Consider the following 26,834-nt stretch of genomic DNA (forward strand, 5'->3'; position numbering starts at 1 on the left):
GCAAGCTCCGCCTCCTGGGTTTACGCCATTCTCCTGCCTCAGCCTCCCGAGTAGCTGGGACTACAGGCGCCCGCCACCACGCCCGGCTAGATTTTTTTTGTATTTTTAGTAGAGACGGGGTTTCACCGTGTTAGCCAGGAGGGTCTCGATCTCCTGACCTCGTGATCCACCCGCCTCGGCCTCCCAAAGTGCTGGGATTACAGGCTTGAGCCACCGCGCCTGGCCGCCTGAAAAGTTTTGTGACTATGTTAGGTAAGTGAGTGGTGTAGGTAAGACTGGCTATTGGGATAAGAAGAGGCAGACCTCGAAAGGATAGGTAGGGCTTGGTAGGAGAAGAGTAACATCAGCTGGACTCTGAAGTGAGGACGATGACTTAAACCTCTCGCTATAGTCCACACCAAGTGTCTTGTCTGTGCTAATGATCCTTGTCATCCTCTTCATTTTTATTTAATAATAAGCAGTAGGTAACTTTTCTTTTCTTCCTTAATCTTTTAATCCTTTTTAGCTTGCTCCTGCTGACGTTTCAGGGAGCAGGTTGCTTGCTCTGTGTCTGTATCACTGGAAGTCTAACAGCCTTGGAAATATGTGTTCTGCAACTCAAGCCCAGTCATAGGCAACACACAAATGAATGGCCGTAGCTGCTTCAGAAAAACTTTACAAAAACAGGAAGTGGTCTGGATTTGGCATACAGACCGTAATTTGCCAACCCTGGAAAATCCATCTCACTGAAGTATTTATATGGGTACCCTCTAGTGCAGATACTGAAAGAGCAGGCATGGCATTAGGAAGAAACAATCACTAAGAATGAACTGTCCTGTGGGTGCCACTAGCCACATGGGCTCTTGAGCCCTGGAATGTGGTCAGTTTGAGGTGAGATGTGCTTTCAGTGTACAATACATACTTGGATTTGAAGTTTGCATAAAAGTGTAAGATATCTCACTAAAATTATTCTGTACTGTTTATATATTAAAATGATTATTATTTACTAAACTGGGATAACTAAAACATTTTTTAAGTTTATTTCTGTGATACTGGGAATTTGGACTTGCATTGGAGATCAGGTAAAATTGATTATGAAGGTTGCACACTTACGTTACAAATCTTTGCAGAGCCTATATAACTCATCACAATTGAAGAAAAGCCCAGGCATTTAATATAAAGGATACTGCAAATTCCAGTTAAAAACTTCAGGCAGTGCATGTAAAGAACATTTCACAGTGGAATATATTGGACCAAGGTGATTATATTCATTCCTACAGTTGATGGCTGAAATGTATCCCCTGAACCAACACTTGGTTTAAAATACACAGAAATGAAGTGCAACATCTAAATATCTGTTTTCCCTCAAATAGTTAATTCAGCATAGCCATAATGTATTAAATACTAAAGTCACTTTTCGTTTTAAAATTATCATTAAATAGGGAGGATCCCTTATTACCTTAGAAGCAGGCATTTCACTGAGACTGCCCTGCTACTAAGATCACTATTGCAGAAAGAACTAGCAAAAATCTTGTATTAGTCCATTCTCACATTGCTGAAAAGAACTACCTGAGACTGGGTAATTTATAAAGAAAAGAGGTTTAATTGAACCACAGTTCCACAGGCTGTACAGGATGCATGACTGGGGAGGGCTCAAGAAACTTACCATCATGGTAGAAGAGTGAGGGGAAGCAGGTACATCTTCATGTGGTGGAAGGAGAGAGAGAAGGGGGAAGTGCTGCCCACTTTCGAAAAACCAGATCTCATGAGAACTCACTTACAATAACAGCAAGTGAGAGACTGCCCCCATGATCCAATCACCTCCCTCTCCAACACTGAGGATTCCAATTCAACATGAGAGTTGGGTGGGGACACAGAGCCCAACCATTTCAGATACCAAGTGGCTGCCTATTTCTGGACAGTGGCATCTTCGGGAGCCAGTGTTCACCTGTCCCACTTAACGTCAATGACCCCTTCATTTTAAAAGCTGAATGGTGACATTTCTGATCCTGGAACAGGAACAAGGTCAAAGGCTTCTTTCTCTGCCATGAACCCAAGTGTGAAGACTCCTGGAATTTTGTGCCCGGACTCTTTTCCTTATCCCAGGTTTTGCCTTGGTGGGAGAAAGTATTGAGAAAAAGGAAGACTTCCTCTCCAGTATTTCAATTCAACTTCCACTCTCATCATTAACATTGATTGCTGTGAGTAAGCTGCAGGAGTTTGGGTTTTCAAGGGTCCTTCTCAGTTGCTTGAACTCAAGAGGCAGATACACAACTATTTATTTTTTAAGTGGTATCAAATGGTCCAAAGGAAATAGAATGAGACAGAACACACGTAAGTAGATAAAGTAAAATGCTGTGCACAGAAGCCAAAGGGCTATTTTCAAATAGCAGTCTGGACGTCTGGCTCCTGGAATCTTTATTCCACACCATTGTCACAGTAAGTCTCCCAGAAATGCAGCAAAACAGCTGGTCACATGCATTCATGTGTCCTAAGTGCCTTGGGAATATCTTTTCATGCAATGCAACATGCCTATTTCCAAATATCGAGGCACCCTACATAACACAAATCAAAGAGAGGTGATCACCACTTTCAGAAGAGGTAACCTCACTGTGAATCAGAAGGCCTGGAAATCCCAGGACAGAAGGTCCCTCAAATGATGGCGCTCTGGTCACAGCAACAGCACTAAAGAGAGTTCCACATTCAATCTTGACCCCATTCTCTCTTCACACCAACAAAGATTTACTGAGAACCAACTATGTCCAACATTTCTGACAGGAACATACATCTATGAAGAACAGTGTTTCACAGCCTCATAGGGTAGGTTACATCATTATATAAATAGCTATCAATGCAAGGTAGACAATGATAAGGATCATAAAAGTATACCTTGCTAAAGTTCAAAAGAAAAGGGCTAGAATTCACCTGGAAGGAACAGACAGGGCTATGTGGAAAAGTGGCATTTTAACCAGACTTTGAAGAGTGAATAGGGTGTGTTTGCATAGACACCACTGAAAGACATTACAGAAGTAATAGTGTGAGTCATCTAAGCACAGACAATGAATAGTGTTTGGCCCAGTCCTCATTGCAATATTTGAAATAGATAAGCATAATGCAGGGATAGAAAGCATACTTGAGAATGGGCGGGAAGTTACCTCAAAGAGTGGGGTAAGGTGTTGGGTTTATTTCTGTATGAAATAGAAAGACTCTGGTATTGTTTGAACAGAAAAATGCCAAAGCTGTATTTTGCAATAATTGATCTGAAAACAGAATGTAGAATTCATTTATAAGAGTGTGGGTGACAGTGGGGGTGTGTGGCGTGATGGCTACTATTAAAAGTCCAGAACGAAGATAATGACAGGCTACTCTAAAGTAATGATGGAAGAAATGGCAGGGATAAAACATTTGGGAGGACAATTTTAGAGAGAGAATTGGCAGGAAGTAGCCGCTGATTGGCTGCCAGACTAATTATCCCAAAGAAGAGCTCTGACCTTGCCATTCAACTATACAAAAACCTTCAGTAATTTCACATTATTGAGAGAACAAAGTCATAAACTTATCTCATAGAGACTATTGTAAGTATGACACTCATGAGATCTCCATGACCTACACTTCAGTACACTGTACCTATACTCCACCTATGCTCCAGGATACTGTTATCTATACTCCACCCATGTTTCAGTACACTCTATCTATACCTTACCTACACTTCAGTATACTCTCTCTATACTCCACCTATGCTTCAGTATATTCTATCTACACTCCATCTATGTTTCAGTACACTCTATCTATACATCACTTATATTTTATATACACTTCAGTACACTCTACCTATACTCCACCTATGCTTCAGTACACTCTACCTATACTCCACCTACGCTTCAGTATACTACCTATACTCCACCTATGCCTCAGTATACTCTATATTCCACCTATGCTTCATCTACACTTCAGTACACTCTACCTGTACTCCACCTACACTTCAGCACATTCTACCCATACTCCATCTACACTTCACTATAACCTACCTATACTTCACCTACACTTCAGTACACTCTACCTATACTCCACCTATGCTTCAGTATACTCTATCTCTACTCCACCTATGCTTCAGTACACTCTACCTATACCTTGCCTACACTTCAGTACATTCTACCCATACTCCACCTACACTTCACTATACTCTACCTATACTTCACCTACACTTCAGTACATTGTACCCTCATTCCACTTATACTTCCATATAATCTACCTATACTTCACCTACACTTTAGTACACTCTACCTATATCTTACCTACACTTTGGTACACTCTGTTTATACCTTACCTACACTTCAGTATATTCTACCTACACTCTACCTACACTTCAGTACACTCTACCCATATCTTCAGTACATTGTATCCCTACTTCACCTACACTTTACTATATTCTACCTATACTCCACCTATACTTCAGTACATTCAGCCTATACCCCACCTACACTTCAGCAAACTCTATCTATACTCTACCTGTGCTTCAGGATACTCTACCTGTACCCCACCTATACTTCAGTACATTCTATCCATACTCCACCTACACTTTAGTGCCTTCTACCTATACTCCATCTAGACTTCAGTAGACTCTACCTATACTACCCCGTCCTTCAGTACATTCTATGTAGACCTCACCTACACATTACTTTTCTCTATCTGTACTCCATCTACACTTCAGTGTACTCTACTCATACTCTACCCACTTCAATATACTCTAACCATACTCTGCCTACACTTCAGCATACTCTATCCATACTCCACCTGCACTTCAGTACGTTCTATGCCACCTAAACTTTACTGTTCTCTATCTATACTCCATCTACACTTCAGTATACTCTACCTATACTCCACCTACACTTCAGTATATTCTATCTATACTCTATCTACACTTCAGTATACTCTATCTATACTCCATCTGCACGTCAGTATACTCTGTCTGTACTCCACCTACACTTTAGTATACCCTATCTATGCTCCATCTGCACTTCGGTATACTCTACATAGACTACGCCTACACTTTACTGTTCTCTACCTATACTCCATCTACACTTTAGTACGCTCTACTCATACTCCACTTACACTTCATTAAACTCTACCTATACTCCACCTACACTTCAGTATACTTTATCTATACTCCACCTACACTTTGGTACACCCTATCTATACTCCACCTACACATTGGTATATTTTATCTATACTCCACCTACACTTCAGTATACTCTATCATCTACATTCCACCTACATTTTGGTATACTCTATGCATACTCCACTGCACTTCAGTACATTCTACTTCACCTAAACTTTACTCTTCTCTACCTATACTCCATCTACACTTCAGTATACTCTATCTATACTCTACAGAGACTTCAGTATACTGTCTATACTCCACCCAAACTTTAGTATACCCTATCTATGCTCCACCTGCACTTCAGCATATTCTACACAGACTCCACCTATGCTTTACCGTTCTCTACCTATACTCCACCTACACTTTAGTACACTCTACCCATACTCCACTTACACTTCAGTATACTCTATCTATACTCCACCTACACATTGGTATACTGTACCCATACTCCACTCACACTTCAGTATACTCTATCTATACTTCACGGGCACACTGGTACACTCTACATAGACTCCACCTACATTTTTCTGTTCTCTACCTATACTCCACTTATACTTTAGTACGGTCTATACTCCACTTACACTTCAGTTTACTTTATCTATACTCCACCTACACTTCAGTGTACTTTATCTATACTCCATCTACACTTCAGTATGCTTTATCTCTACTCCACCTACACTTCAGTATACTCTATCTATACTCCACCTACACATTGGTATACTGTACCCATACTCCACTCACACTTCAGTATACTCTAGCTATACTTCACCAGCACGTTGGTACACTCTACCTAGACTCCACCTACACTTTTCTGTTCTCTACCTATACTCCATTTACACTTTAGTACACTCTATCTATTCTCCACTTATACTTCAGTATGCTTTATCTCTACTCCACCTACACTTCAGTATACTCTATCTATACTCCACCTATACATTGGTATACTGTACTCATACTCCAGTTACACTTCAGTATACTCTGCCTATACTTCACTGGCACATCAGAACACTCTATGTAGACTCCACCTACACTTTTCTGCTTTCTATCTGTACTTCAATTACACTTTAGTACACTGTATCTATATTCCACTTGCACTTCAGTATACTCTATCTAAACTCCACCTACACTTCAGTACACTATACTACTCTCTACTACATCTCTATTGATACTCTGTTGTCTCATCAAAAACTTCCTCTAAATCATTCCATAGAGAAGCCATGTGTATTCTCTTCTATGGGCTTTTGTACTGTAATTAGCTTCTAGAACCCTAGTTTTCTTCAAAGATTATTTTAAACAATGCCTTTTATATATTATCCCCACTCCAGCCTGGCTTGACATTATGTCTCCCTCCTTTCAGAAAATTTTAACACTTAACTTATATTTACCACTTCTATCAAAGTCCAAGCCATTATATAGTTATCTATAAATTTGTCTTTCCTGCCCTGTTGGTCTATAAAATATCTGAGACCCACGGGCAGTTGTGACTCATTTTCTTATAACCCTTAGCATCTAACAAGGTGAAGAATTGATTGAAAAAATAAATGAAAGAAAAATTCTATAAATCTCTTTCAGCAGAAAGAGGGCTCACAACAACATTCCTTTACCCAACTATCCAACCAGAGAAAATATAAAACAAATAAATAAATAGAAAAATGAAGAAATATTCCACTTCAGGGGTCTGTGACTGCATTTCCCCAATTCAGTCAACCCTGAAGTGCTGGCATTTGATCCTGTACCTCTCCCCTACACCCCAAGGTCCCAGCTGTTGCTTGTGGTCCCTCCAGACCCCGGATCTGAACACAGCCAAGGATTTGATATCAAAACTATAAATGACATGTGAGAAACTTAAGGGTTTGATAACCAAGACCACATAAGAGTCAGAAAAGGAGGCTGATGTCAAATCCGAGCTGACAATGCATGAGAATGAAGACACGAACCACGTTGTACCTTCCTCCAGACCAAATCACACAGATGTGTGTGTCCAACCTGGATATTCTATGCTGATGTATCTAGACAAGAACGCAGCTGAGTGGCCCGGATCAGGCTACTGCTCTGCCTTATCTAATAAACATTCTCCGGTTCTCCTTATCTAACTTGGAAAGAGATCACAAGATGTGAAATGCACAATAATGTTGGTCTCAGATGGGTATATAAGCTGAGAGCCCTGAGCTGCCTTCCTGTTATTAAATGAAGCACCGGATGCTGTGATCTGAAGAATGAGAATTATCTCCTCTGTCACACAACTTTGGGGGACAACATTTAGGTTGGCATCAGTGTGAACAGGAGTGTTGTGCATGCTTGGAGAGAAGGGCGGGCCTCCCCCCATCTCTCTTCTCAAGCTAGAGCTGGCTCTTGGACAGATGTACATTACTGCCAGATAGGGGAGCAAGAACAAATAGGGAAGCATGCGAGGCCTCTGTTCCCACCCACACCAGGCCCTTGTTTTACCCCAAAACCTTGTATATTTGGCCTACGGTGACTTGAATCAGTCACTTCAGCTGTCTGGAACATAAATGAGGTAGTGTGCTTCAATGTATTAACAAGTTATGCACAAACAGTTTGGGATTCCAATACATTTCTTTGCCACATTTAGGTCCTCCACCTACCTCACAGAGTGCAAATGAATCATAACACTCAATGACAAGTACTGTAGGTCACATTGTGTGGGCAGCAATGCTGCTGTGGGGGAAACAAGCCTAGATTTATGGGTGACAGTGAGGAGAGACTGCAGTTGTAGACTTTACACAGCACCTCTAGCTACTGGGGTTTGGAAAGGGGACCTGTGGAAAGGAGAACCAAGTCGCCTGTGTCATGCTCCTCATGTTCCCTTGGCCACCCCTCCCCATTCTGTTCCACTTATGTTTGGTACCAGACTGTTCGCCTCCCTTCCCAGTGTCTCTGTCTTTGGCTTCTGATGAAGTTGTTTCCTTTCCTTAGTGACTGAGAAACAGAACCACAATTTATTCTCTATCTCTCCCTTTCTCTTTCACCTGCATGCACTTCTATGGCCCAGGGCAGTGGCTCATGACTGTAATCCCAGCACTTTGGGAGGCCGAGGCAGGTAGATTGCTCGAGCTCAGGAGTTCAAGACCAGCCTGGGCAACATGGTGAAACCCCATCTCTACAAAAAAAAATTCAAAAATTAGCCAGGTGGGGTGACATGCACCTGCAGTCCCAGCTACTCTGGAGGCTGAGGTGGGAGGATTACCTGAACCCGGGAGGAAGAGCTTGCAGTGAGCTGTGATTGCACCATGGCACTTCAGCCTGGGTGACAGAGTGAGAAAAAAAAGAATATAACACTTCTGAGGTTTACTAAGTATTTTCATCACCAGTAGCTTTTTTGATAGTTTCATTCTATGCTTTCTACCCCATTCCCATTCTTCTTATGTTTGGATCCCACGGAGATAGAGACAAACTCCGCATGAGGCTAACCAAGGACAGAAGAGAACATATTCATTGCTGCATCAGGGACATTTCACTCAAAAGTGGTGGTAGAAGACTATTGTAGGCTGGGGTGTAGAGAAATAGGAAGAAAGGGGACTTCTGGCCAGAAGCAAGCAGAGAGGAAGAACAGCAGGCTGTCACAGAGAGAGAGGAACATGTCTTTGGCTACTTGGTGAATTAGCTGGTGGTTGAGTGGCTATTGTTTGAAGAATGAGTGAAACAGAGGATTCACAGATTGTCAGTGTCCTGGGCAGAGGAAAAGAAGAAGAGAATGAAAATAGCAATGAACTTAGAGCTGAAGAAATTACAATTTGTGTTCCTTTCAGAATATATATGACTTAAGGGTTCATCCTGTGTATTCACTACCTTCAATATATCAATTAAGACAGGGTGAAAGAAGAAACTTTTTCTCCATGTCCTTGGCATAGTAACAGCATCTTTATAAAAAGCAAAGCTAATAAAATTCAGTACATTGCTTTCCGAAGATCTCAGCTGATACTAAAAAAAAAAAAAAAAAAATTGGAAAATCAAGGGCAATCAGTGGTTTGCTGGCCCTGAAAATGTGCTGTCTCCACTACTGGTTGTCTTAACCCATGCTCAGAGGTGGGTATAGCAAAGGTTTCAGGAGTCAGTCTCTGGAGAGGGACTGGGGCTCAGTAGAGATAATGCCTGGTTAATTCAAGTGAGATCTGAAAGCAGATAACAAATCTCACATTCTGAATAGGCTTTACTTAGTTTGAAATTAGTTAAAAATACCTGTTTTTTTTTTTTTTTTAATGGAAATGATATAAGGAGGAAGACAGAACATTTCTCTTCAAAGATTCAATATAGGAAAAGACCCTACTTGATATCACACAGGAAATGGGGATGAATTCACTGCTATAGTAAAGTGCCAAGGGTGTGGCAATATAATACTGTCTTGGTCTTCTCCTAAAAAATTTAAGTAAAATATGATTTATACTCTTACTTTTAGAGATATTATACATTCTGCAAGTCATGTTTAAATTTGATCTTAGTTTAGAAGCAGGAGCTCCTACTAATTCCAAAGCCATGTTGAAACCTGAATTAAATAGTTTACTTATCTCGATACACAAGTTTATAAACAACGCTGGGGCCCAACCCTCACTCTAGTTTAGAGACCATTATATGTTTATTTTTCTAAGGTACCTCTCTCTGTGAAGAAGAAAGAAAAAATATTCTTATTTGGACATAGTGATTTTCATAGCAAAGGAGAAATAACTATTCTCATTATTTTCTTAAATGTTTTTAGTTGTTTTATGACAATTCTTATAGTTATTTTTGCATACCATGAGATCAAGTAACTCTTTAATCATCTTGTAAATCATTCAGTAAGAAACAAAACTCCACCAACCAGTAAACTTCTAGACTGTCATATGTTTAGATCATAGAATGAAATGATATGCATTTTCGGAAACTTTTTTTTTTTTTTTTTTTGAGACGGGGTCTCCTCTTCGCCCGGGCTGGAGTGCAGTGGCCGGATCTCAGCTCACTGCAAGCTCCGCCTCCCGGGTTTACGCCATTCTCCTGCCTCAGCCTCCCGAGTAGCTGGGACTACAGGAGCCCGCCACCTCGCCCGGCTAGTTTTTTGTGTTTTAGTAGAGACAGGGTTTCACCGTGTTAGCCAGGATGGTCTCGATCTCCTGACCTCGTGATCCGCCCGTCTCGGCCTCCCAAAGTGCTGGGATTACAGGCTTGAGCCACCGTGCCCGGCCCGGAAACTTTTTAAAGAGCAAACCATTAACAGTTTTCAAAGTGAAACTGCCTCCCATTTATATTTATGTATAACTCCCCCCATGTCACTCTGAATCATATACAAATCATGGGTAATAGAACAGAATGAATACTTAATTACACACTATCAAATATCATTAAATAATGACCATTCAGAACACTACATCTATTTACCACACATACCGTGTTCATAGTTATATAGAAGGCCTGGTCCTTTTTCCCCATGTATCCAAATTACACTGGTTTTCAGGGCTGATCCCAGATTCCACCTGTTCACCAGTTCTATTGGCCACTGGCCCTGATAAATGGCTTGCCTTTCTGTGATTTCTTTTTTTAAAATTTAATTTAATTTAATTTTAAGTTCTGGCATACCTGTGCAGGAGGTGCAGATTTGTTACATAGGTAAACATGTGCCGTGATGGTTTGTTGCACCTATCAACCCATCACCTAAGTATTAAGCTCCACACGTAGTAGCTGTTTATCACAATGTTCTCCCTCCCCCGAGACAATCCTAAGCAAAAAGAACAAAGCTGGAGGTATCATGCTACCCAACTTCAAACTATATTATAAGGCAATAATAATGAAAACAGCATGGTACTAGTACAAAAAAAGACACATAGAACAATGGAACAGAATAGAGATCTCAGAAATAAGACTGCACATCTATAACCATCTGATCCTCAACAAACCTGACAAAAACAAGCAATGGAGAAAGGATTCCCTATTTAGTAAATGGTGCTAGGAAAACTGGCTAGCCATATGCAGAAAATTGAAACTGGACCCCTTCCTTAAATCTTATTCAAAAATTGACTCAATATGGATTAAAGACTTGAATGTAAAGCTTCTCTGTGCTTTCTATCTCAGGGACACTTCAGAAACTCATGTGGGGAACTCCAGAGGGCACAGCACATTTCTGTTAGTGTGTCAATTGTCCCTGAAAACTTTTGTGGAGATGGTTGACATTATAACGTTTTCTCTGGTTATGTCTTGGGTCCTCAGCTGGATTTTCAGTTCTTAAGGGCAAGGACTATGCCTTACACTGGCTTAAGATTTGCACCTACAGACATTCAGTAAATAAGTGTTTGGTTTATTGAAAATCATTGTTGGCAGTCAAAGTAAGCATTAAATTGAGGATGTAGAAAATCATCAATATATTCTCTGTCTATGAAAAGTTTGCATTGGGGGTTTGGTTTCTTAAACAGTATATATCCTAGATAACCTGAACTCTTTAATAAATATGTTTACTTATTTTATGATTATGAAGATAATAGTAGTACCTACAGCAATCCTGTAGATTTTTGTGGGCTTTGGCTGATATAACCCATGAGGAAAGCCCTCAATTTACTGTACATACTAAATATTAGCCATTGTTATTATTGCTTTCAGGGTGCCTTCCTGATAGTCTGTTTTTATTAGCTTCTTAATATAATTTATCAACAGTTTGAATTTGTATACAAGAGAGTATTTGTCCTTGGCACTTAACTTTACTCATTTTATGATCTTCCAAAGATGTGAGTCTTCTAGTTGATCTATGTTTACAACATCTCACTCTAAGTAAGAACTGGAAATAGCCAAATTGTATTTCTGAAGCATATTTCTATTGCCTGTAAATTTTTTACTGTTTTTAATTTCAAATGGATAAAAATGTTTCTGCCTTTGCTTTCTTTCCAGCCCTATTCATTCTACACAGTTACCTTCCTTTTATTACACCTCTCCATTTATTTTCATATGAGAAGCATTTCCCAACACTTAGAGAAAAGTTCCACATGTAGAAATTTGCACTTTTGAAACAGTGGATTGCTTTGTTAAATAAAACATGTCCGTGTTCGAATTTTCCCAATGGAGCCTCCTTGGTAATAGTGACCTGGAAAGGCTCCTTTAACTCAGGTCAGGAGTCTGAGATTCAGGTGTGGAGAGAGACAACTGCCCAACCTCGACCTGAGCTTGATTTCTCAGACTCCTTTCCTTTTCCCACTGTGGGCCTGATGTTCTTCTCTATGTCGCTGGGATATTTTGGGGACAATATTCAGGCCCACTCTTTTGAGTTGGTGAGAACATGCCATCGGCTACCATGGTAAAAACCTAGTGTTTATTTGTACCCACGAGTTCTTGCTTGTCATTTTGGGTGCCTTCTGCTCTAGGAGACCAGAAGTAGGACATGGATTGTATAATAGATTTTAGCTGCTAAAAACGCATTCCTGCTTAACCTGTGCATACCCTAAATACTGCTTTTAAAAAGAAAGGTAATACATAAAGTTGATGGGGCTATTTCCTTAAGTATTATGTCAAGTCATATTAATGACATATATCTCCCTGGCCTACATCATGAGAAGTTAGGAAGACTCATGTAGTCACCAGAGTGGCTTGAGAGAAACCAAGTAGTAACTGTAGAGCTGCCATGGCATGTACGCTTCTGTGAATTGTCAGGGCAACCCACCACCTACAGCTGGCATTATTTGTGTAAAATAAGATAAAATTCTGGTTACAAAATGTATAAAATTAATAGAGAAAATAACTTAAGGTAAAGTTAGGTTTCAGTTACATGTCTGAGTGCCACATGGTCCAGTGATTTTTCTTTTCTTTCTTTCTGTTTTTTTTTTTTTTTCTTTTCGAGACAGAGTCTCACTCTGTCACCCAGGATGGAGTGCAGTGGTGCAATCTTGGCTCACTGCTACCTCCGCCTCCCGGGTTCCAGCGATTCTCCTGCCTCAGCCTCCTGAGTAGATGGGACTACAGGTGTCCATCACCATGCCCAGCCAATTTTATTTTTATTTTTGTATTTTTAGTAGAGACGAAATTTCACTGTGTTAGCCAGGATGGCCTCGATCTCCTGATCTCATGATCCGCCCATCTCGGCCTCCCAAAGTCCCGGGGTTACAGGCATGAGCCACCTTGCCCGGCTGGTCCAGTGATTTTTCTAGATGACCAAGAAGCATTTGATGAGATTAATTTCTTGTCAACCTGCCTGACCTTGGTAGTCCCAGATTAGACTCATCAATCAAGCAATAGCACCTACTCTAAATACTGCAGGTTTCTGGTGTTGGGTTTGTATTTGCACTTCTCTGCAAAGTGGTGATAAACAAGGGGCCCGTTGGTGTGGCCCTGCGGATAGCATGATGCCCACTGTTACACAGGAATGCCTTTGAAATTGCTGTCCTTGTGAGGATGCCAAACACTCAGTCATCAAGAGAGTTAAAGTCTCTCACTTTAAACAAGGGTCCTTACAGGCAGAAAGCTGCAGTCATTTGTTTCAAGTCATCTCTGAATTCTATGGAGAGCTGACCTAGGAGGAAGCTCTTCCCAACGCAGGGCTCCTTCACAGGGACTTGACGTCACTGTCTAGGTTGACTATGGGTGGAAAATCTCACTTAGAAAATTCAAAAAAGACAAAAGTAAAATGAAAAAATGTTTAATATTAGGTAAAAATATCCTCCTGGAAAGTAATGGAAAAATGAAGCTACCCTGTGTCGTGGGTCATTGTTCATATTTTGAAGAATTAGTCAGAAACTTATGACACATGTGCAACCTAGCCGATATAACCAAACCAGGCAGGGTAAAGTCTTTCTGACTCTTGGAAGAGACCAAAATAATCAATCAAGGGATTTTGTAATTATCCTCCTGGCCGTGCCCTTAGTTAAAAACTCTAGGAGCAGGAGCCAAGAGGGGCGCTAATGCAAGCCAAACAATTGGAGACCATGGTGTTGTAAGGCCCGAGCCACATGCTCCCTAGTCATAGCAGGAAGGGAAAGAGATCTTGTTGGAGGAAGGATGAGATGTGTGAAAATCGTTTACTGATTTTTTATTGAAAGAGGCCATTTTTGCAATGCTGACTGCCCAATCAGCAAGCCTCACACTTCAGTTATGCCTTTGAGGCTAAAACACATGATTCAATTTGCATATGTTGGATTTTGAAAATGTGAAGCATGAAATGTACTCTATCATTGACTCTACTACTCCTTACACAACTTCTACATCTAATCCTTGGAATGTTGATATTTAATATTTGGAATATTTATCATAGGCTTAGTGTGTTTTCTAACTAATTCCACATTTAATATACATACATTGAAATGTTAGGTAATAAAAATGAGATGTTACCTGTTGTCTCACAAAACTGCCTTTCCACTCTTACTAAACCCTAGGATCAGATACTGTTTTGATCATTAACTTTAAAACTAGATGAACAGGTGGCTTTGCCCATTTGTAAACAGGTGTGTTAACTTGTCCCTGGAGAACAGATACCTCATTTCTTGGCTGGCACTATGGGTGTGGGTCTCTAAGGGAAAAGGATTGTTTTTGAGCTAATATAATCCCAGTAACAGCATATTAGCTAAAAAAAAAAAAAAAAAAAAAAAAAACCACTTGGGCAGCAAAACTACCTCCATTCTTGTTCTCAGGACTATGAAAAGAATTGTGAAATGTCTTGGAAGATTCAGAAATTCAGTGGAAAATTTCACATGTTAATTCAGTACCTAATGTGCCACATTAAACAAAGGACAAGTAAGAGATTGATCTGAAATGTATCTGAGCAGATTATTAAGATTTTATTTCCTATTATATACAAGAGCCTAGCATCACCCAACCCTTCTCACTTTATATAATCGCAGAATTCCATTTTTAAGCAAAGACATGTGGCTTTTTGATGCTTGAGCTACTTACATTTCCACACTCTGAGAGAATATAAAACGCGAATTCTAACCCAACTTGTCTTTTACAGGGTATAACAGCAAAATTCTTAATTCTAAGTAGGCAGGTATGTGCAATCAGGTCTGACTCAAGGGAAATGTGGCAAATAGTCATTGGAATTGTCTGAAATACATGACCAGTTTCTAATTTGAATTCTCCTCTCCTCCTTGTTTTGATGTTTCTGCAGCCAATGGTGAGCCGGTGGATAACCAGGTTGGCCACCCCTTTCAGCTGTCTGCACTGTGACAGGACTGCTTATGTCACAGAGAAGGCAGAGACAAGTGAATATGACACAGGGGATCTTCCTGTTTGCTTGGAAGGTTGGCCCTCAGTCAATAACCTAGGGCTTCACCATGCCAAATCCAAAATGTTCTGTTGTTGATCACTGGTATCAACAGCTCAGAAACTGCAAAACAGACCCCCGACAGTTACCAACACCCTCCTCCAAAGAACTTTCTGTTTACTGTTTGGTGTTTTCTCAGGTAAGCGAAGGCTTGCTGCGATTGTAACTCTGCATAAAGGAAGGGGACAGGGAATGTATACTTAGAAACCATGATGGATGAGGGCTGACTATCCAGAACCTTCAACAATGTGTAACTCTTGATTGTGTAAGAAGTCAGTACACTGAAATCATACGTGCCGTCGAATAGAGAATATGGTGATTCAATGTCATGCTGTTGAGTGATGAGTTTTGGAATGGTCACCTGGATTCCTGAAGTACTGATTACCCAGGAAAGGGGCCTGAAAGTTCACCCAACTCTTCTTCTTAAGTCATAAGAATGCTTTAATCTATTTCAAAATGCATTCAAGAAAAGTAAACCTAGAAGTATTTATGATTACCCTTTATCAGAAATATGCATATGTACACACACACACACACACACACGTACACACATTACCTGACTTTTGTGGGGCAGAAATTTGTTACTCAGTTGTATCTCATTTGGCTCTGCACATAGTAGGTGCTCAATATATGCACATTGTATTAATTATTCAGTTACAGTGCTAAGAGGGAAGGGAGGTCCTGACCTTAAGGAGTCTCGCCTTTTGTCTTCAGCAATGACTTTGATATTTTCTTTCTAGAAGAGGACAGTGAGGAGAGCCCCTGCCTGCCCACCATTGTTGCTAACTCCAGCTGGTCTGTCACTGAAAACTTTAAAATGCAGAATCTAAAACTAATTAATATATGTGCAAGTAGGTTTGGAGGGAAGGAGAACAAAAGGGAGAACTGCTACCCCTGTGGCTGAAAAGTCCCACTGAGGTGCAGACATAGTCCCCTGATCTTGAGCACTGAGCGTCTTCCCAGAGTGACGCGTAACAGCCCCAGAGCCTCTGCCCTGGGCATGAGGGTCTTGGTGTTGGCAGCATGTCAAGCCTCATCCGTGGCTGCCTTTTCCCTGCTTTCTTTAGTATGCTTGGTCTTGGGAAAGTGCTCACACAATAAGAGGGTGAGAGGGATGGACAGGGTTAAATTCATAACGTGGTGCTCATTCACACCACATTAGCCATAGGGACACTACAATTAGGCATAAAATTTTATTTCTGTGAAATATACTCTAAGTCCTAAAAAAAAAAAAGAAAACCAGCAAAGAAAGGAATTTCCCTTGGGGGGTGGGGGAAACAACCAAAAGCCAAACCAGACACTCTTGAAGGCAAACAGCACAGCAGCATTAGAACAACTACCATCACTGACACCAACCTACAGGACACGAGGCCAAAAACAGGTTTCAATCCAGAAAATACAAGTCATTATGACTTATCCTATTGATCACTGAAAAATCAGAACCACGGAATAATACACCGAGTTTCTAAATTTCCAAGTTATTTCCAAGTACGAGTGGTCTCTGTCTCATGAAGGAAGTCGGTAAGTCTATCTGCAGGAAAACCTGGTTCAGATGAAGCCACAATCAGCTGCCATTAGCACGGACAGCAGCAGTTTCATTCTTGCCATCCCTTATAATCATTTTCCCTCGTTCCTGCAACTGGTGATGAGCAACGCTTTCCATGACCCAGACAACAAACAGCTGGATGGATGCCAGGAGACCATACATCCGTGGTCTACCATGCCCTTTTTAATCAACTTCCTAATTAAAAAATGCCATGCTGGCATGAGGTATGAAGGGAGTAGGCTTGGAATATATTTTACAAAATAGCATCCCCTAATCCTGGGGTTGTTGAAAATCTGTGTCCTTACAGATGTTGATGAGTTTTTCTGGTGCAGAGATAGAATCAATTTGCTTGTGCCTGGCCCTCAAGACGTATTAAATTTATCCTGGAGGAAACTGGATTCTGAAAAGCTCTTGCCCAGATGCATTAGGGCAGGTGGGAGTTTCAGAGAAGCACAGGGTCCACTGGCAGATGCAGCACTGATTTCCGAATGTTCACAATCTACCAGACAGCTCCAGAGCAGACTCGGTTTGATGGCTCTCTATGGGGTGCCCTGCAGACTCGATTATTTCTACAACCAGTCTGGCTAGCATTGTTTCATGGCGACAAAGCTCTGTGCTTTCAGCTTCTGTTCAGATGGCACAGGCTGGTGGAATACGTGCACCAGGGAGGGGAGGTTGGGCCAAATTTAAAGTCAGCCTCTAAGAATGGTCCATTGCTTTTAGGGTTCAGTGGTGTGGTAGCCTCTGGAATCAAGAGGTGATGCTGACTTTTGAAAAACCTTTCTGTTGAGGGCCATTAAAACACACTATGCATTTAGGTTGAGATAACGGCATGAAGGCACCACTCAGAACAGTGTTTGAGCTAGAAATCCTATAATGAAAATCTTTGTCAATGTACTAAAAAAAAAGGACCCCCATAAATTATTAATTCATGAGTTGTTTGATTTAGAGTCCTAAACCTGACATTCCACACTTGAAAATTTCTCAAGCAAATGCCCAATATCCTTGAGGTAATTTTCTTTGAAGCAATTGGAGTGTTCTATGTAAACAGTCAGACTTCAGTAAAAAGCAGTCAGTATGCAATATTGAGTCCTAAAGTTCTTTCAACTATATTAATGAGTGCACAAACACATCTAAAGCAGGCTTACATGGCACACATACTAACCCTATGGCTCAAATATTGTCAGCTTACACACATTTTCACACTGGCATTTTAAAAATACACACATGCACGCACTCACAAAACCATGGAAGAGAGGAATTATAGTACCCCTAAGAGTGCAAAAATACACAACAGTACTGAATTTTAAAGGGAATACAGTCAAATAACCTTTTTAATAAAAAATATTTACCTTTTTTTTTTTTTTTCATTCACAGTCAATGGAAACCCCACCAAAGCAATGCCCTCTGTGGCTTCGGTGAGCAGAGCAGGCCCACTGAGACAGTAGACGCCCCACACTGACCAGCGTTGCCTACACAGGGCATTTAAGTAAAGGAGGGCTTCATCTTTGGACTAACACCTTGGAATCACATCAATTGATTAAAAATTTTGCCATGAAAGGCTGCTTTTCTTTCCAAAGTTGACACTCAACCTTAGAGTCCAACTAGACAGGGAAAAATTCCCTTAGAAATCACCTTTTCAGACAGGTACACATCAGCCTGTTTCCAGTCCTGGGACCTTTCAGTGTCTTTGCCCGTGAGCCTGCTCCACGGCCTGAGAACAAACGTGACAGAGAGTGGCACATGGGGCTCCGTGGAGTGGAGACTAATACGACACAATTTTGACCCTAAGAAAAAAACAAAACAAACAAACAAAAACAGCTGGGCTCCACCTTTGAAGGCAGCCAGGCACAAAGAGCATCGGAGAAGGGGCTTTCGGGGATCTCCGCATAGAAATGCACAAGGTGAGGTTAAAAAGTAAACGCTGATATTTTGCCCCAAGAAAGTTATAAACCACCATCATAAAGCTAAAAGCAGCTATATTAATCATATAAAGCTTGGTTCAACTCTAAAATGAAATGTAGCCATGAGAAAATAATGGAACTATGACTTTATGACTTTTCTCTAGGTAAGATTTCATGAATCTGCTTGAAAACAATTTGATATTTAAAACTGCTTGAGTTACATTTTAAAACTCAATTTTTTCCTCATTCTAGTTTACCAGCAAATTTAAAATGAAATAGAAAAGAAATTTGTCTGTGTGTATAAACACACACATATTGAAAAAACAATAGATAATTTACTTATCATGCAGAAAAGCTCAATGTGAGTACTAAGAAACTTGCAGGATGAGAAGGAAAATGATGAAAACCAAGTTTCAGCAGCTTCACATGAAGGGTTAATATGTTTTTCAATACCTTGTGTTTGGGGTTTAGATTCGTTAAAGGTGGTTTCCTTATTTTTTGAAAAGGTATATTTTTTTAAACAGAAAATATTTTCCCCTCCCCCCAAAAGTTGTATTTTCTGTCAAATATTCACTGTTATTGTTTAAAGCAAACAGCTAAAGTAAAGCAACTCTTTAGAAAAAAAAAAGCTTAAAATAAAAGCAAAATAAGATCAAGTGATCTAAAATATTCAGGAATCTATAAAAAGACAGTTAAANTGGGGTTTAGATTCGTTAAAGGTGGTTTCCTTATTTTTTGAAAAGGTATATTTTTTTAAACAGAAAATATTTTCCCCTCCCCCCAAAAGTTGTATTTTCTGTCAAATATTCACTGTTATTGTTTAAAGCAAACAGCTAAAGTAAAGCAACTCTTTAGAAAAAAAAAAGCTTAAAATAAAAGCAAAATAAGATCAAGTGATCTAAAATATTCAGGAATCTATAAAAAGACAGTTAAAGAATAACAATTTCTACTTGAGTTCTACCTAAAAAGCAGGTGAAATAATTAGGTCAGTTAAAACGAAAAACCTTGCCTTTTAGGGAGAATCGGAATTATTAAAACAGGATAGAACTATTTATCTGTGAATTCCCCCAGATGGAAGTATATTTAACTAAATATTAAAATACCCATATTGCAGTAGCACAGTCACAGAATTATATAAGAAATGTGTCACTGATGACAATAGAAAATTAGGATTCCAGCAGACTCTTTATTCTTACTTCTCAACTCAGAAGACTGATTTGCAAAATGATCTCCATTTTCTGAAAAGAACTGAGAGTATCACTGTGTGCTAATTTCTACATTTCCTAGTTGTAAATTCTACAGATCAATAGAAACTTCAGTTCAATTTTCACAATCTCCAGTAAGTTGCTGGTTAAATTAGCTAAAATCATCTTCCAGCTAGGAAAAATACATACTAGTCAAAACTAATTATGTCTGGGCTTTCATTGAAACAACATTTGCTAATTTTGCTGGTCTCGATGCACGGTTTCAGAAAATATTAATTAAACACATTGAATAATGGCTGCTGTAAGTTTCTAAAAACAATCATCTCTAAACAGTTAATTTCCACTTCAGACACATGCACACGAAGACGGATGAAGCCGCCACCCCAAACCAGCAGCAAATGACTCTTCTTTTGTTACTGACCATCAGGAGTTGAACTTTGCTCCACTTTGGGAAGCGGAACAAACGCTCTGGAGAAGACAGGGAGCACAGGACATATTTACCTGGAGGGGATACCAAAGAGCAGCCGCAAGACTTGCAAAACAAAGTCGTCCCAATGAATTATCTGTGCCTGCAGCCGCACTTGGCACCTTCGGCTAAGCCAGTGTCTGACAAGCAGTTGTTCCCACGGCAGCCACCCCTGCCTTCCATCTTAGGGACTCACCCAGAAAATTCTCCAACCTGCTCCACGACTACAAAACTCTTCTAATGCTTTTGAACGCCCACCATTTGTTCTCCATTCATCCAATCAACTTTCCACTGCACATCTTCTGTCTCTACCGGCGCCCAGGCAAGGGGCCCTTCTCATCTGTATGCTAATTATTTTGCCACATGGACAAAAGTAATAATGCCTTCAGACAGGAAACTAACAGGCCTGAAGTCGAAGATGGAAATTAATAAGTTGACACCACTAAACGACAGGGAAGACGGGCATGCGTACAGCGCTCTGCCGGGCGGGTGAAGCGCAGCCTCCATGAAAAGGCAGCAGACAGACAGCGCCGGGCTGCGAGTCCCGCCTGTGCTGCGTGCACCAGGCTCAGGCTCCCTCAGAGACCACATCGCTGCAGCAGAAGAGCCTCGGAAGCATCCTGCTGACTTACCCTGTCTCAGGCTGCCTCCTTGAAGCAACACAAAACATATCCACTTCCCCAAATCCTAAGGTGGGAGGGAACTTCACTGCTGATCTAGATATTTTTCAAACTACAGCTGTGGATTAAACCAGTAATTTCTAACCTTCCTGTGTATCAACCTTGCAACACAGGCAGACACGAGTGGAGATGTGTGCTGTATGCCGCTTGCCTTGTACCCACAGGCCCCTAAATCTCTAGAGCAGAATGTGTATCATGAGCAGTGCTGTATTTAATGTAATAGATGAGAACTGTAAATACCGAGTCAGGCTGTTAGCAGCTACCAGCTAGGCAGTATATCTAAAAATATCTCCCCTATCATTGATGTTATGGTAAATTCATGCTGTGGCCAAAGAAACCTCACAAAAGTAAGCTGAACCTACAGTATTTTAAATGGCATTACTGGTTAACATCCAAGCAAAACAAAAAGAGGTTCCAAAACCTGTCACTTCTTAAAATAAAAGAATGGTGACACAAGAGTTAACTCTAACTGATTCCTAAAATCTTTTTTGGGTTGCCAACCACACTATATTATTCTGTTTCAGTATGAGCTTCTTGTATCATTCTCTTTTAAAACAAAAGACACAAAACTTCTTGTCTAAGAAAGTTAAAACATTTTCACCTTTTAGCATTGTTTGAAGAAAAAAATATAGACAAAGTTTTCTTTGAAAAGACAAGACCTTACAAGGTTTTTAAAATAACTAAGGGAACATAGATACCTGATGTTCATTAGCATTTTTTCTGGCTTAAAAAAGTGCTGATTTTATAAATGGCTTCTTGAATTAAGTCATAGATGTTTTACTCTGGTGGTGACTATACCGTTTCACTCTCTGCAAACCTCTCTCCTATAACACTCACCGTTATGAAAGGCTACATTAAATCATAAAGGCTACTTTAGCACCTCCCACCCTCGCCCCTGGAAACTAGCCTTGAATACACAGACTCATGTTTAACAACAACTCCAGGCAGCATGCAGACATATCGGTGCCCACAATGGCATTACACTGAAGGAGAAGCTCTTTTGAGAGAGGGTCCATTGTTGGCGTGTTCACATGCCAAACCAAGAGACTTTAGGAAGTGTTGTGTATGCAATCAAATGAGAGCTGGAGATAGGCAGGCAGGTGGAGAAACAACTATTTTTGAAGTACTTAAGAGAAGAACTGGGAACTGCAACCACCAGGCAAAAAAAAAAAAAAAAAAAAAAAAAATCCTATGTAACCTTTACAATAAAAGGAAAGAAGTACCTTTTTGTGGAAGAGCTGGTGGCCATCAAGCCAAATCCTGTTCCGCAGTCTGCTTCTCACCCACGCAGGGCTCTGTCTGCCGTGGAGAGACCATCGCACGTGCTGGTCACAGTTCCCTCTGTGTTTCCATTCCATTCACCCCTACCCTCTGGCGCCTGCACTTCACCAGCCCACTATCCACAGTGAGTGAGAGTCGAGAGCAGAACAGCATGAGGAAGCAGCCACTGCAGGCTTTCCACAGAGCACAGTGCTGACTGTGGTTTCCGTGGGGAGACTGACAGAGAAGCCCCAAGTTACCAGGAACACCCTCTTCCAGCTCTCAGAGGTAATTCCTCTGAAGACCAAGCTCTTCCCTGATGTGTTGGGACCAGACTTACTGGTTACTACAGAGACTGCAATTCCCTTCCTGTCGAGCCCTGCTAGACACCACTGCAGTCTGAAAGCAAGGAAAGCTTTAAGAGAATGTCCTGTATCATTCCATCTTCTCACAACACAATACTCCTTACACTGAGACTAAAATATTCACCCCCCCCAACTTTTCTGATAATCACCACGTGGGGAGCAGAGATTATTTTAAAAGAGGTACATGGTTGGAAAATTTTCCTAGCAGAATAGCCTAATACAGCAATGTTTATCAGTCTTTCTCTATCTAATAAATAAGCATGTATGCATTCTTTCTAGTTTTATAACACCTGGCTTACATTTTCTCTGCCATCTCTGATTACTTCTACAGATACCCTGAGGACTCATTATGATGTCAAAGCCAAAAACACTTCCATTGTGGAAACATGCATAGAAAAATCATTGTGTATGCTGGAACAATGCAGGTGTGAAAGAAACACAGAGAGAAGAGAGGGTGGCAAAACAGACAAACAGGGACCGAGTTAAAGAGAGAGAGGGCAGAAGAGAGAGAAAGAAAAGTGGAGAGAAAGAGAGAGAAAAGACAAGACACAAAGATATTACAAACTGAACCACATTGCATTGAAATAGCCCACTGATGGAAAAAATGGATAGCTGTTGCCTTTAAATAATCTAATATCAGAAAAAAAAATCATACAACAAATTACTATAACAGTAGAATATTTGTATTATTTCATATGAGTTATGGTCACTATAGGCAACATTTTAAGTATGGGGGTGGCATGCCAATTTAAAATATCTTTTTCATACCAGCAACCAAGATATGTAGATATGACACTACCCCCAACCACACACACACAAACACAAACCTACATCTAATTTCTTCTTCAAGTTTGTGGTATCTTTTATCTTCAGTTTAGTTTGGAAGAAATGCAGATCCATGTCAGGTGTTGTGCAGAATACAGTATGATGAAACTTAGCTTGGTGAAAATATGTTATTCACAAGTTTTGTTCAAGTTTATCCTCAGTTACTCCTTTCTAAAGGATACTACACAACTTTTCAAATAAAAAAGAAGATATTCATAAAAGGAACTCTTAAAAACTTGAAAATAGGAAAATGCATAATGTCATTGCAATCAAATTATGCTATGGAGTAGTTTGATCATAAGAATTTAGCAAAACTGTCGATCTCTCTTTCTGAGTCTACCATTCATTTGCCTCCTGAACAGAGTTCTGGAGAGACTTCGCCTCAAGGTAGACTTCCTGGCAAAGGACAACACACATTGGAAAAACTGATTATTGATTGAAAATTATAGCCCTGGTCTAAAAGGGACACCCAGCCAAACCAAACTGTAAGTGCAGGGCAGAGTGGTCATTACCAAAGAGCGTCTGACTAGTCCCTCTAATTCCACGGAGGAGATTTTTAATATAAAACATTTAAGAGTAAATAGGCCTTTAAGTTGTTTGAAGTTAAATGTGTCCACCAAAATATATAAGCAGTAAACAAAGTCTTTCAGATTATATATTATGTATTTTTAAAATAATATCTCTCCCTCAAATTAGATTGGCTTACAGGTAGAGTTGAAAATCTAGTTTATGCATGTGACTTTGAAAACATTATTCACTTGACAAAATTAATTTTCACAGAGAAGTAATTGGCTTTTAAAATTTTACCTGTAAAGTATTTATAAAAGCAGTTGAACAATCAGATTATTAACTCAATATTTTTAAGTGTAATTGTAACAAATAGAAAAACTTTACAAATCTTTGAAATTGCATAATCACTTATTTCTTTTCCCTAATCTATTAAACATTGACACAGAAAGCAGACAGAAAACATCAGACAGTGAAATAATTGGGTATATTCAAGAGTAATGGACAAAATAGAAACATTTTCAAGAGAGTAAAAATTAAATAAACAAATTAGGTGAAAAACATAACAGGGACAGTGAAAACAGCATATTGAAGAAGTCTCATTCTCTGAAACTATCCACATAGTCCTAAGGTCATGCTTTGACAGCTTTTATAACCCCAAAGAAGACTATGTACTCATATTCCTTTAGGAATTTTTGTACACCACTCATATGTGGTCACAAATTATTGGGCCTTTACCTTGATCTCAGCTTCTAACACAAATTTGTGAAATTGGCATAAGTTCTGCAGCTGGATGCAAGTCTAACTAAAGAAAAGTTGAAATTTGTGTGTCATGCATACTTTCTGCCTGTGACACCAGATAGTCCTGGTGCATCTTTTCAAAGATGAATTTTATTAATAATTGCATGTATTTGGAGAAAATTTTACAGTTGAAAAGTAATAATGTTTATAATTTTTCAACCTACAACTATGCATATATACAAGTAATTTTTAACATATTGATAAGTTTGAATATTTGGAAATAGAGTAAAATGTGTGTGCAATGGCAGATGGAAAGTCTTTACTAAATAAAAATCTTCAAGTATAGATATCTTTGCTGCCACCATCTTCAAAACATCCAAATGTGACCATGAAGGCTTCTCCTACTTCTACCTCAACTAGCACAATCATTAAGGTGATGAAAGTGAGCCATTTTCACATTGCCAATAAACTAGGAGGAAGTCAGTCACTGCTGAATGCAATCGCTATCAGCTGCGGACAGCTCCTGGTGCTGAAAGGGAAGGCAGAGAAGCCTGCTCACAATAGCTCACTCCACCAGCCTTTGAAAAATCACAGCAAAACTGAATGAGGTGGCAAGTGCTCAGCCTGAATAGCACTGTCTACAGAACAATGGCAGCCAACTCTAAATCCTACTATAATCACATTAATGAGATTAATCAGTGAATTAGCAGCAGTCAAATGTCAGGGAGGCAAGGAAGAATCCAACCAAGATTGGTAATTAACTTTTGGGGTGGGGTGGGGAGGAAGCAAAATCAATTGTGCGACTTCATAGGTTTTTTTTAGATGTTGACAATTTTGATTCACAAATCTGAAGACTATATGTACAGATCAAAAGGCACTAACTTAATCCTTCATATTATAATATAGATCCAGATCTCATATTACTGATGCTTAAACTATAGTCCTCTGAGAAAGCTGATGTCACTTTAAATAATCTTCTTAATCTATCAGAATTTTATTGTTTTAAATTCTTTAAATGCACGATTAATGTTTAAAATAAACTTATTTCTCTGAAACTCAAGCTAAAATATAAAGAAATATGGCTGATTAAAACCAGAAGGATTATATAACAACTGTTATTGCTTATGAAAAGTGTATGATAGTATGGTAAGAGTTTTCAAAGTGCAATCAGGTAAAGTACCATCACAAAAACACATCAACAGTGGTCTATTTTGGTTAATAAAGAAAATTTATCACTCAAGTATAACTTTAAGGAGACTTTTAAGCAATTGACTTACTGCATTTGAGTTGATAGAATCATACATGTTCTTTTAGGTCAATCAGAAAAAACAAACTTCCTTTTTTCTGGAATGTGTCTCTTAGTAGCATTTATAACTTACCATCAACACTTTGGATTCAAAGTTCTTGAGAGGTGAAAACTTACAGGAATGCAATGCTATTGTGTTTTTGAAAAGGAATACTGTATAAAATACTTTTCTTTTTAAAATAATTACATTTTTATCTGTATGGGAGACATGACTTTATTATTTTTAAAGCTACATGATACTTATGAAGTTGAACAATTAGAAAGACCCTCATATGCCTGTAAGGGTGGTTTTGGGATGCTTTTGTCTATGATGTTAATTTTGTTTAGTAAAAAATACAAACATTTGAACAAAAAGACTCTTATGTAAAATATGTTTACTCTAAGTAACTTAGAAATTATTTAGCTTATATAGCTTTGATGGTACAAGAAATTGTCATGGTTAATACTAAATTCAAAATCTATTCTCTATATTTTATATAACTAACTTTCATCTAAATATTTACATATACATTTTTGCTTTATTCAGATCTATCTTAAAACTAAAGTGTACCATTTAAACTTTTAGTTTATTAATTTAGGTGTTACAAAAAGACATATTTCTATTATAAATTACATTTTGTTTCATTATTATGAACTTCAAACATTTAAGTTAAATTTAAAAATC

The 26,834-nt window shown here is 39.4% G+C and overlaps 1 protein-coding gene and 1 long non-coding RNA gene across 24 annotated transcripts in view; one reads left to right on the forward strand and one right to left on the reverse strand.

Annotated features, from left to right (window-relative positions):
- Window positions 1-26,834, reverse strand: part of MYT1L (myelin transcription factor 1 like) — a 548,227-nt gene that overhangs the window by 520,442 nt on the left and 951 nt on the right. For 3 of the 21 annotated variants that reach the window (XM_017860330.1, XM_017860338.1, XM_017860318.1), the window contains exon 1: window positions 22,390-22,551. The exons of 11 other annotated variants lie outside the window; for them this stretch is intronic. The gene's annotated coding sequence lies outside the window, so the exon portion shown is untranslated. Of the gene's footprint in view, window positions 1-20,521; window positions 21,290-22,389; window positions 22,565-26,834 lie in introns of those variants that run through there. 7 more of the 21 variants (XM_017860327.1, XM_017860317.1, XM_017860331.1 and 4 more) reach the window with 4 other exon arrangements.
- Window positions 15,336-26,834, forward strand: part of LOC108520808 (uncharacterized) — a 14,499-nt gene continuing 3,000 nt past the window's right edge. Inside the window, exons 1-4 of one of the 3 annotated variants that reach the window (XR_001883025.1) lie at window positions 15,336-15,504; window positions 18,289-18,815; window positions 23,123-23,216; window positions 23,979-24,101. This is a non-coding gene — a long non-coding RNA (uncharacterized LOC108520808). The remainder of the gene's footprint in view (window positions 15,505-18,288; window positions 18,816-23,122; window positions 23,217-23,978; window positions 24,102-26,834) is intronic. The other 2 variants (XR_001883024.1, XR_001883026.1) reach the window with 2 other exon arrangements.

The sequence above is a fragment of the Rhinopithecus bieti genome, unplaced genomic scaffold, assembly GCF_001698545.2.
Source record: "Rhinopithecus bieti isolate Rb0 unplaced genomic scaffold, ASM169854v2 scaffold_51905, whole genome shotgun sequence".
NCBI lineage: Eukaryota > Metazoa > Chordata > Mammalia > Primates > Cercopithecidae > Rhinopithecus > Rhinopithecus bieti.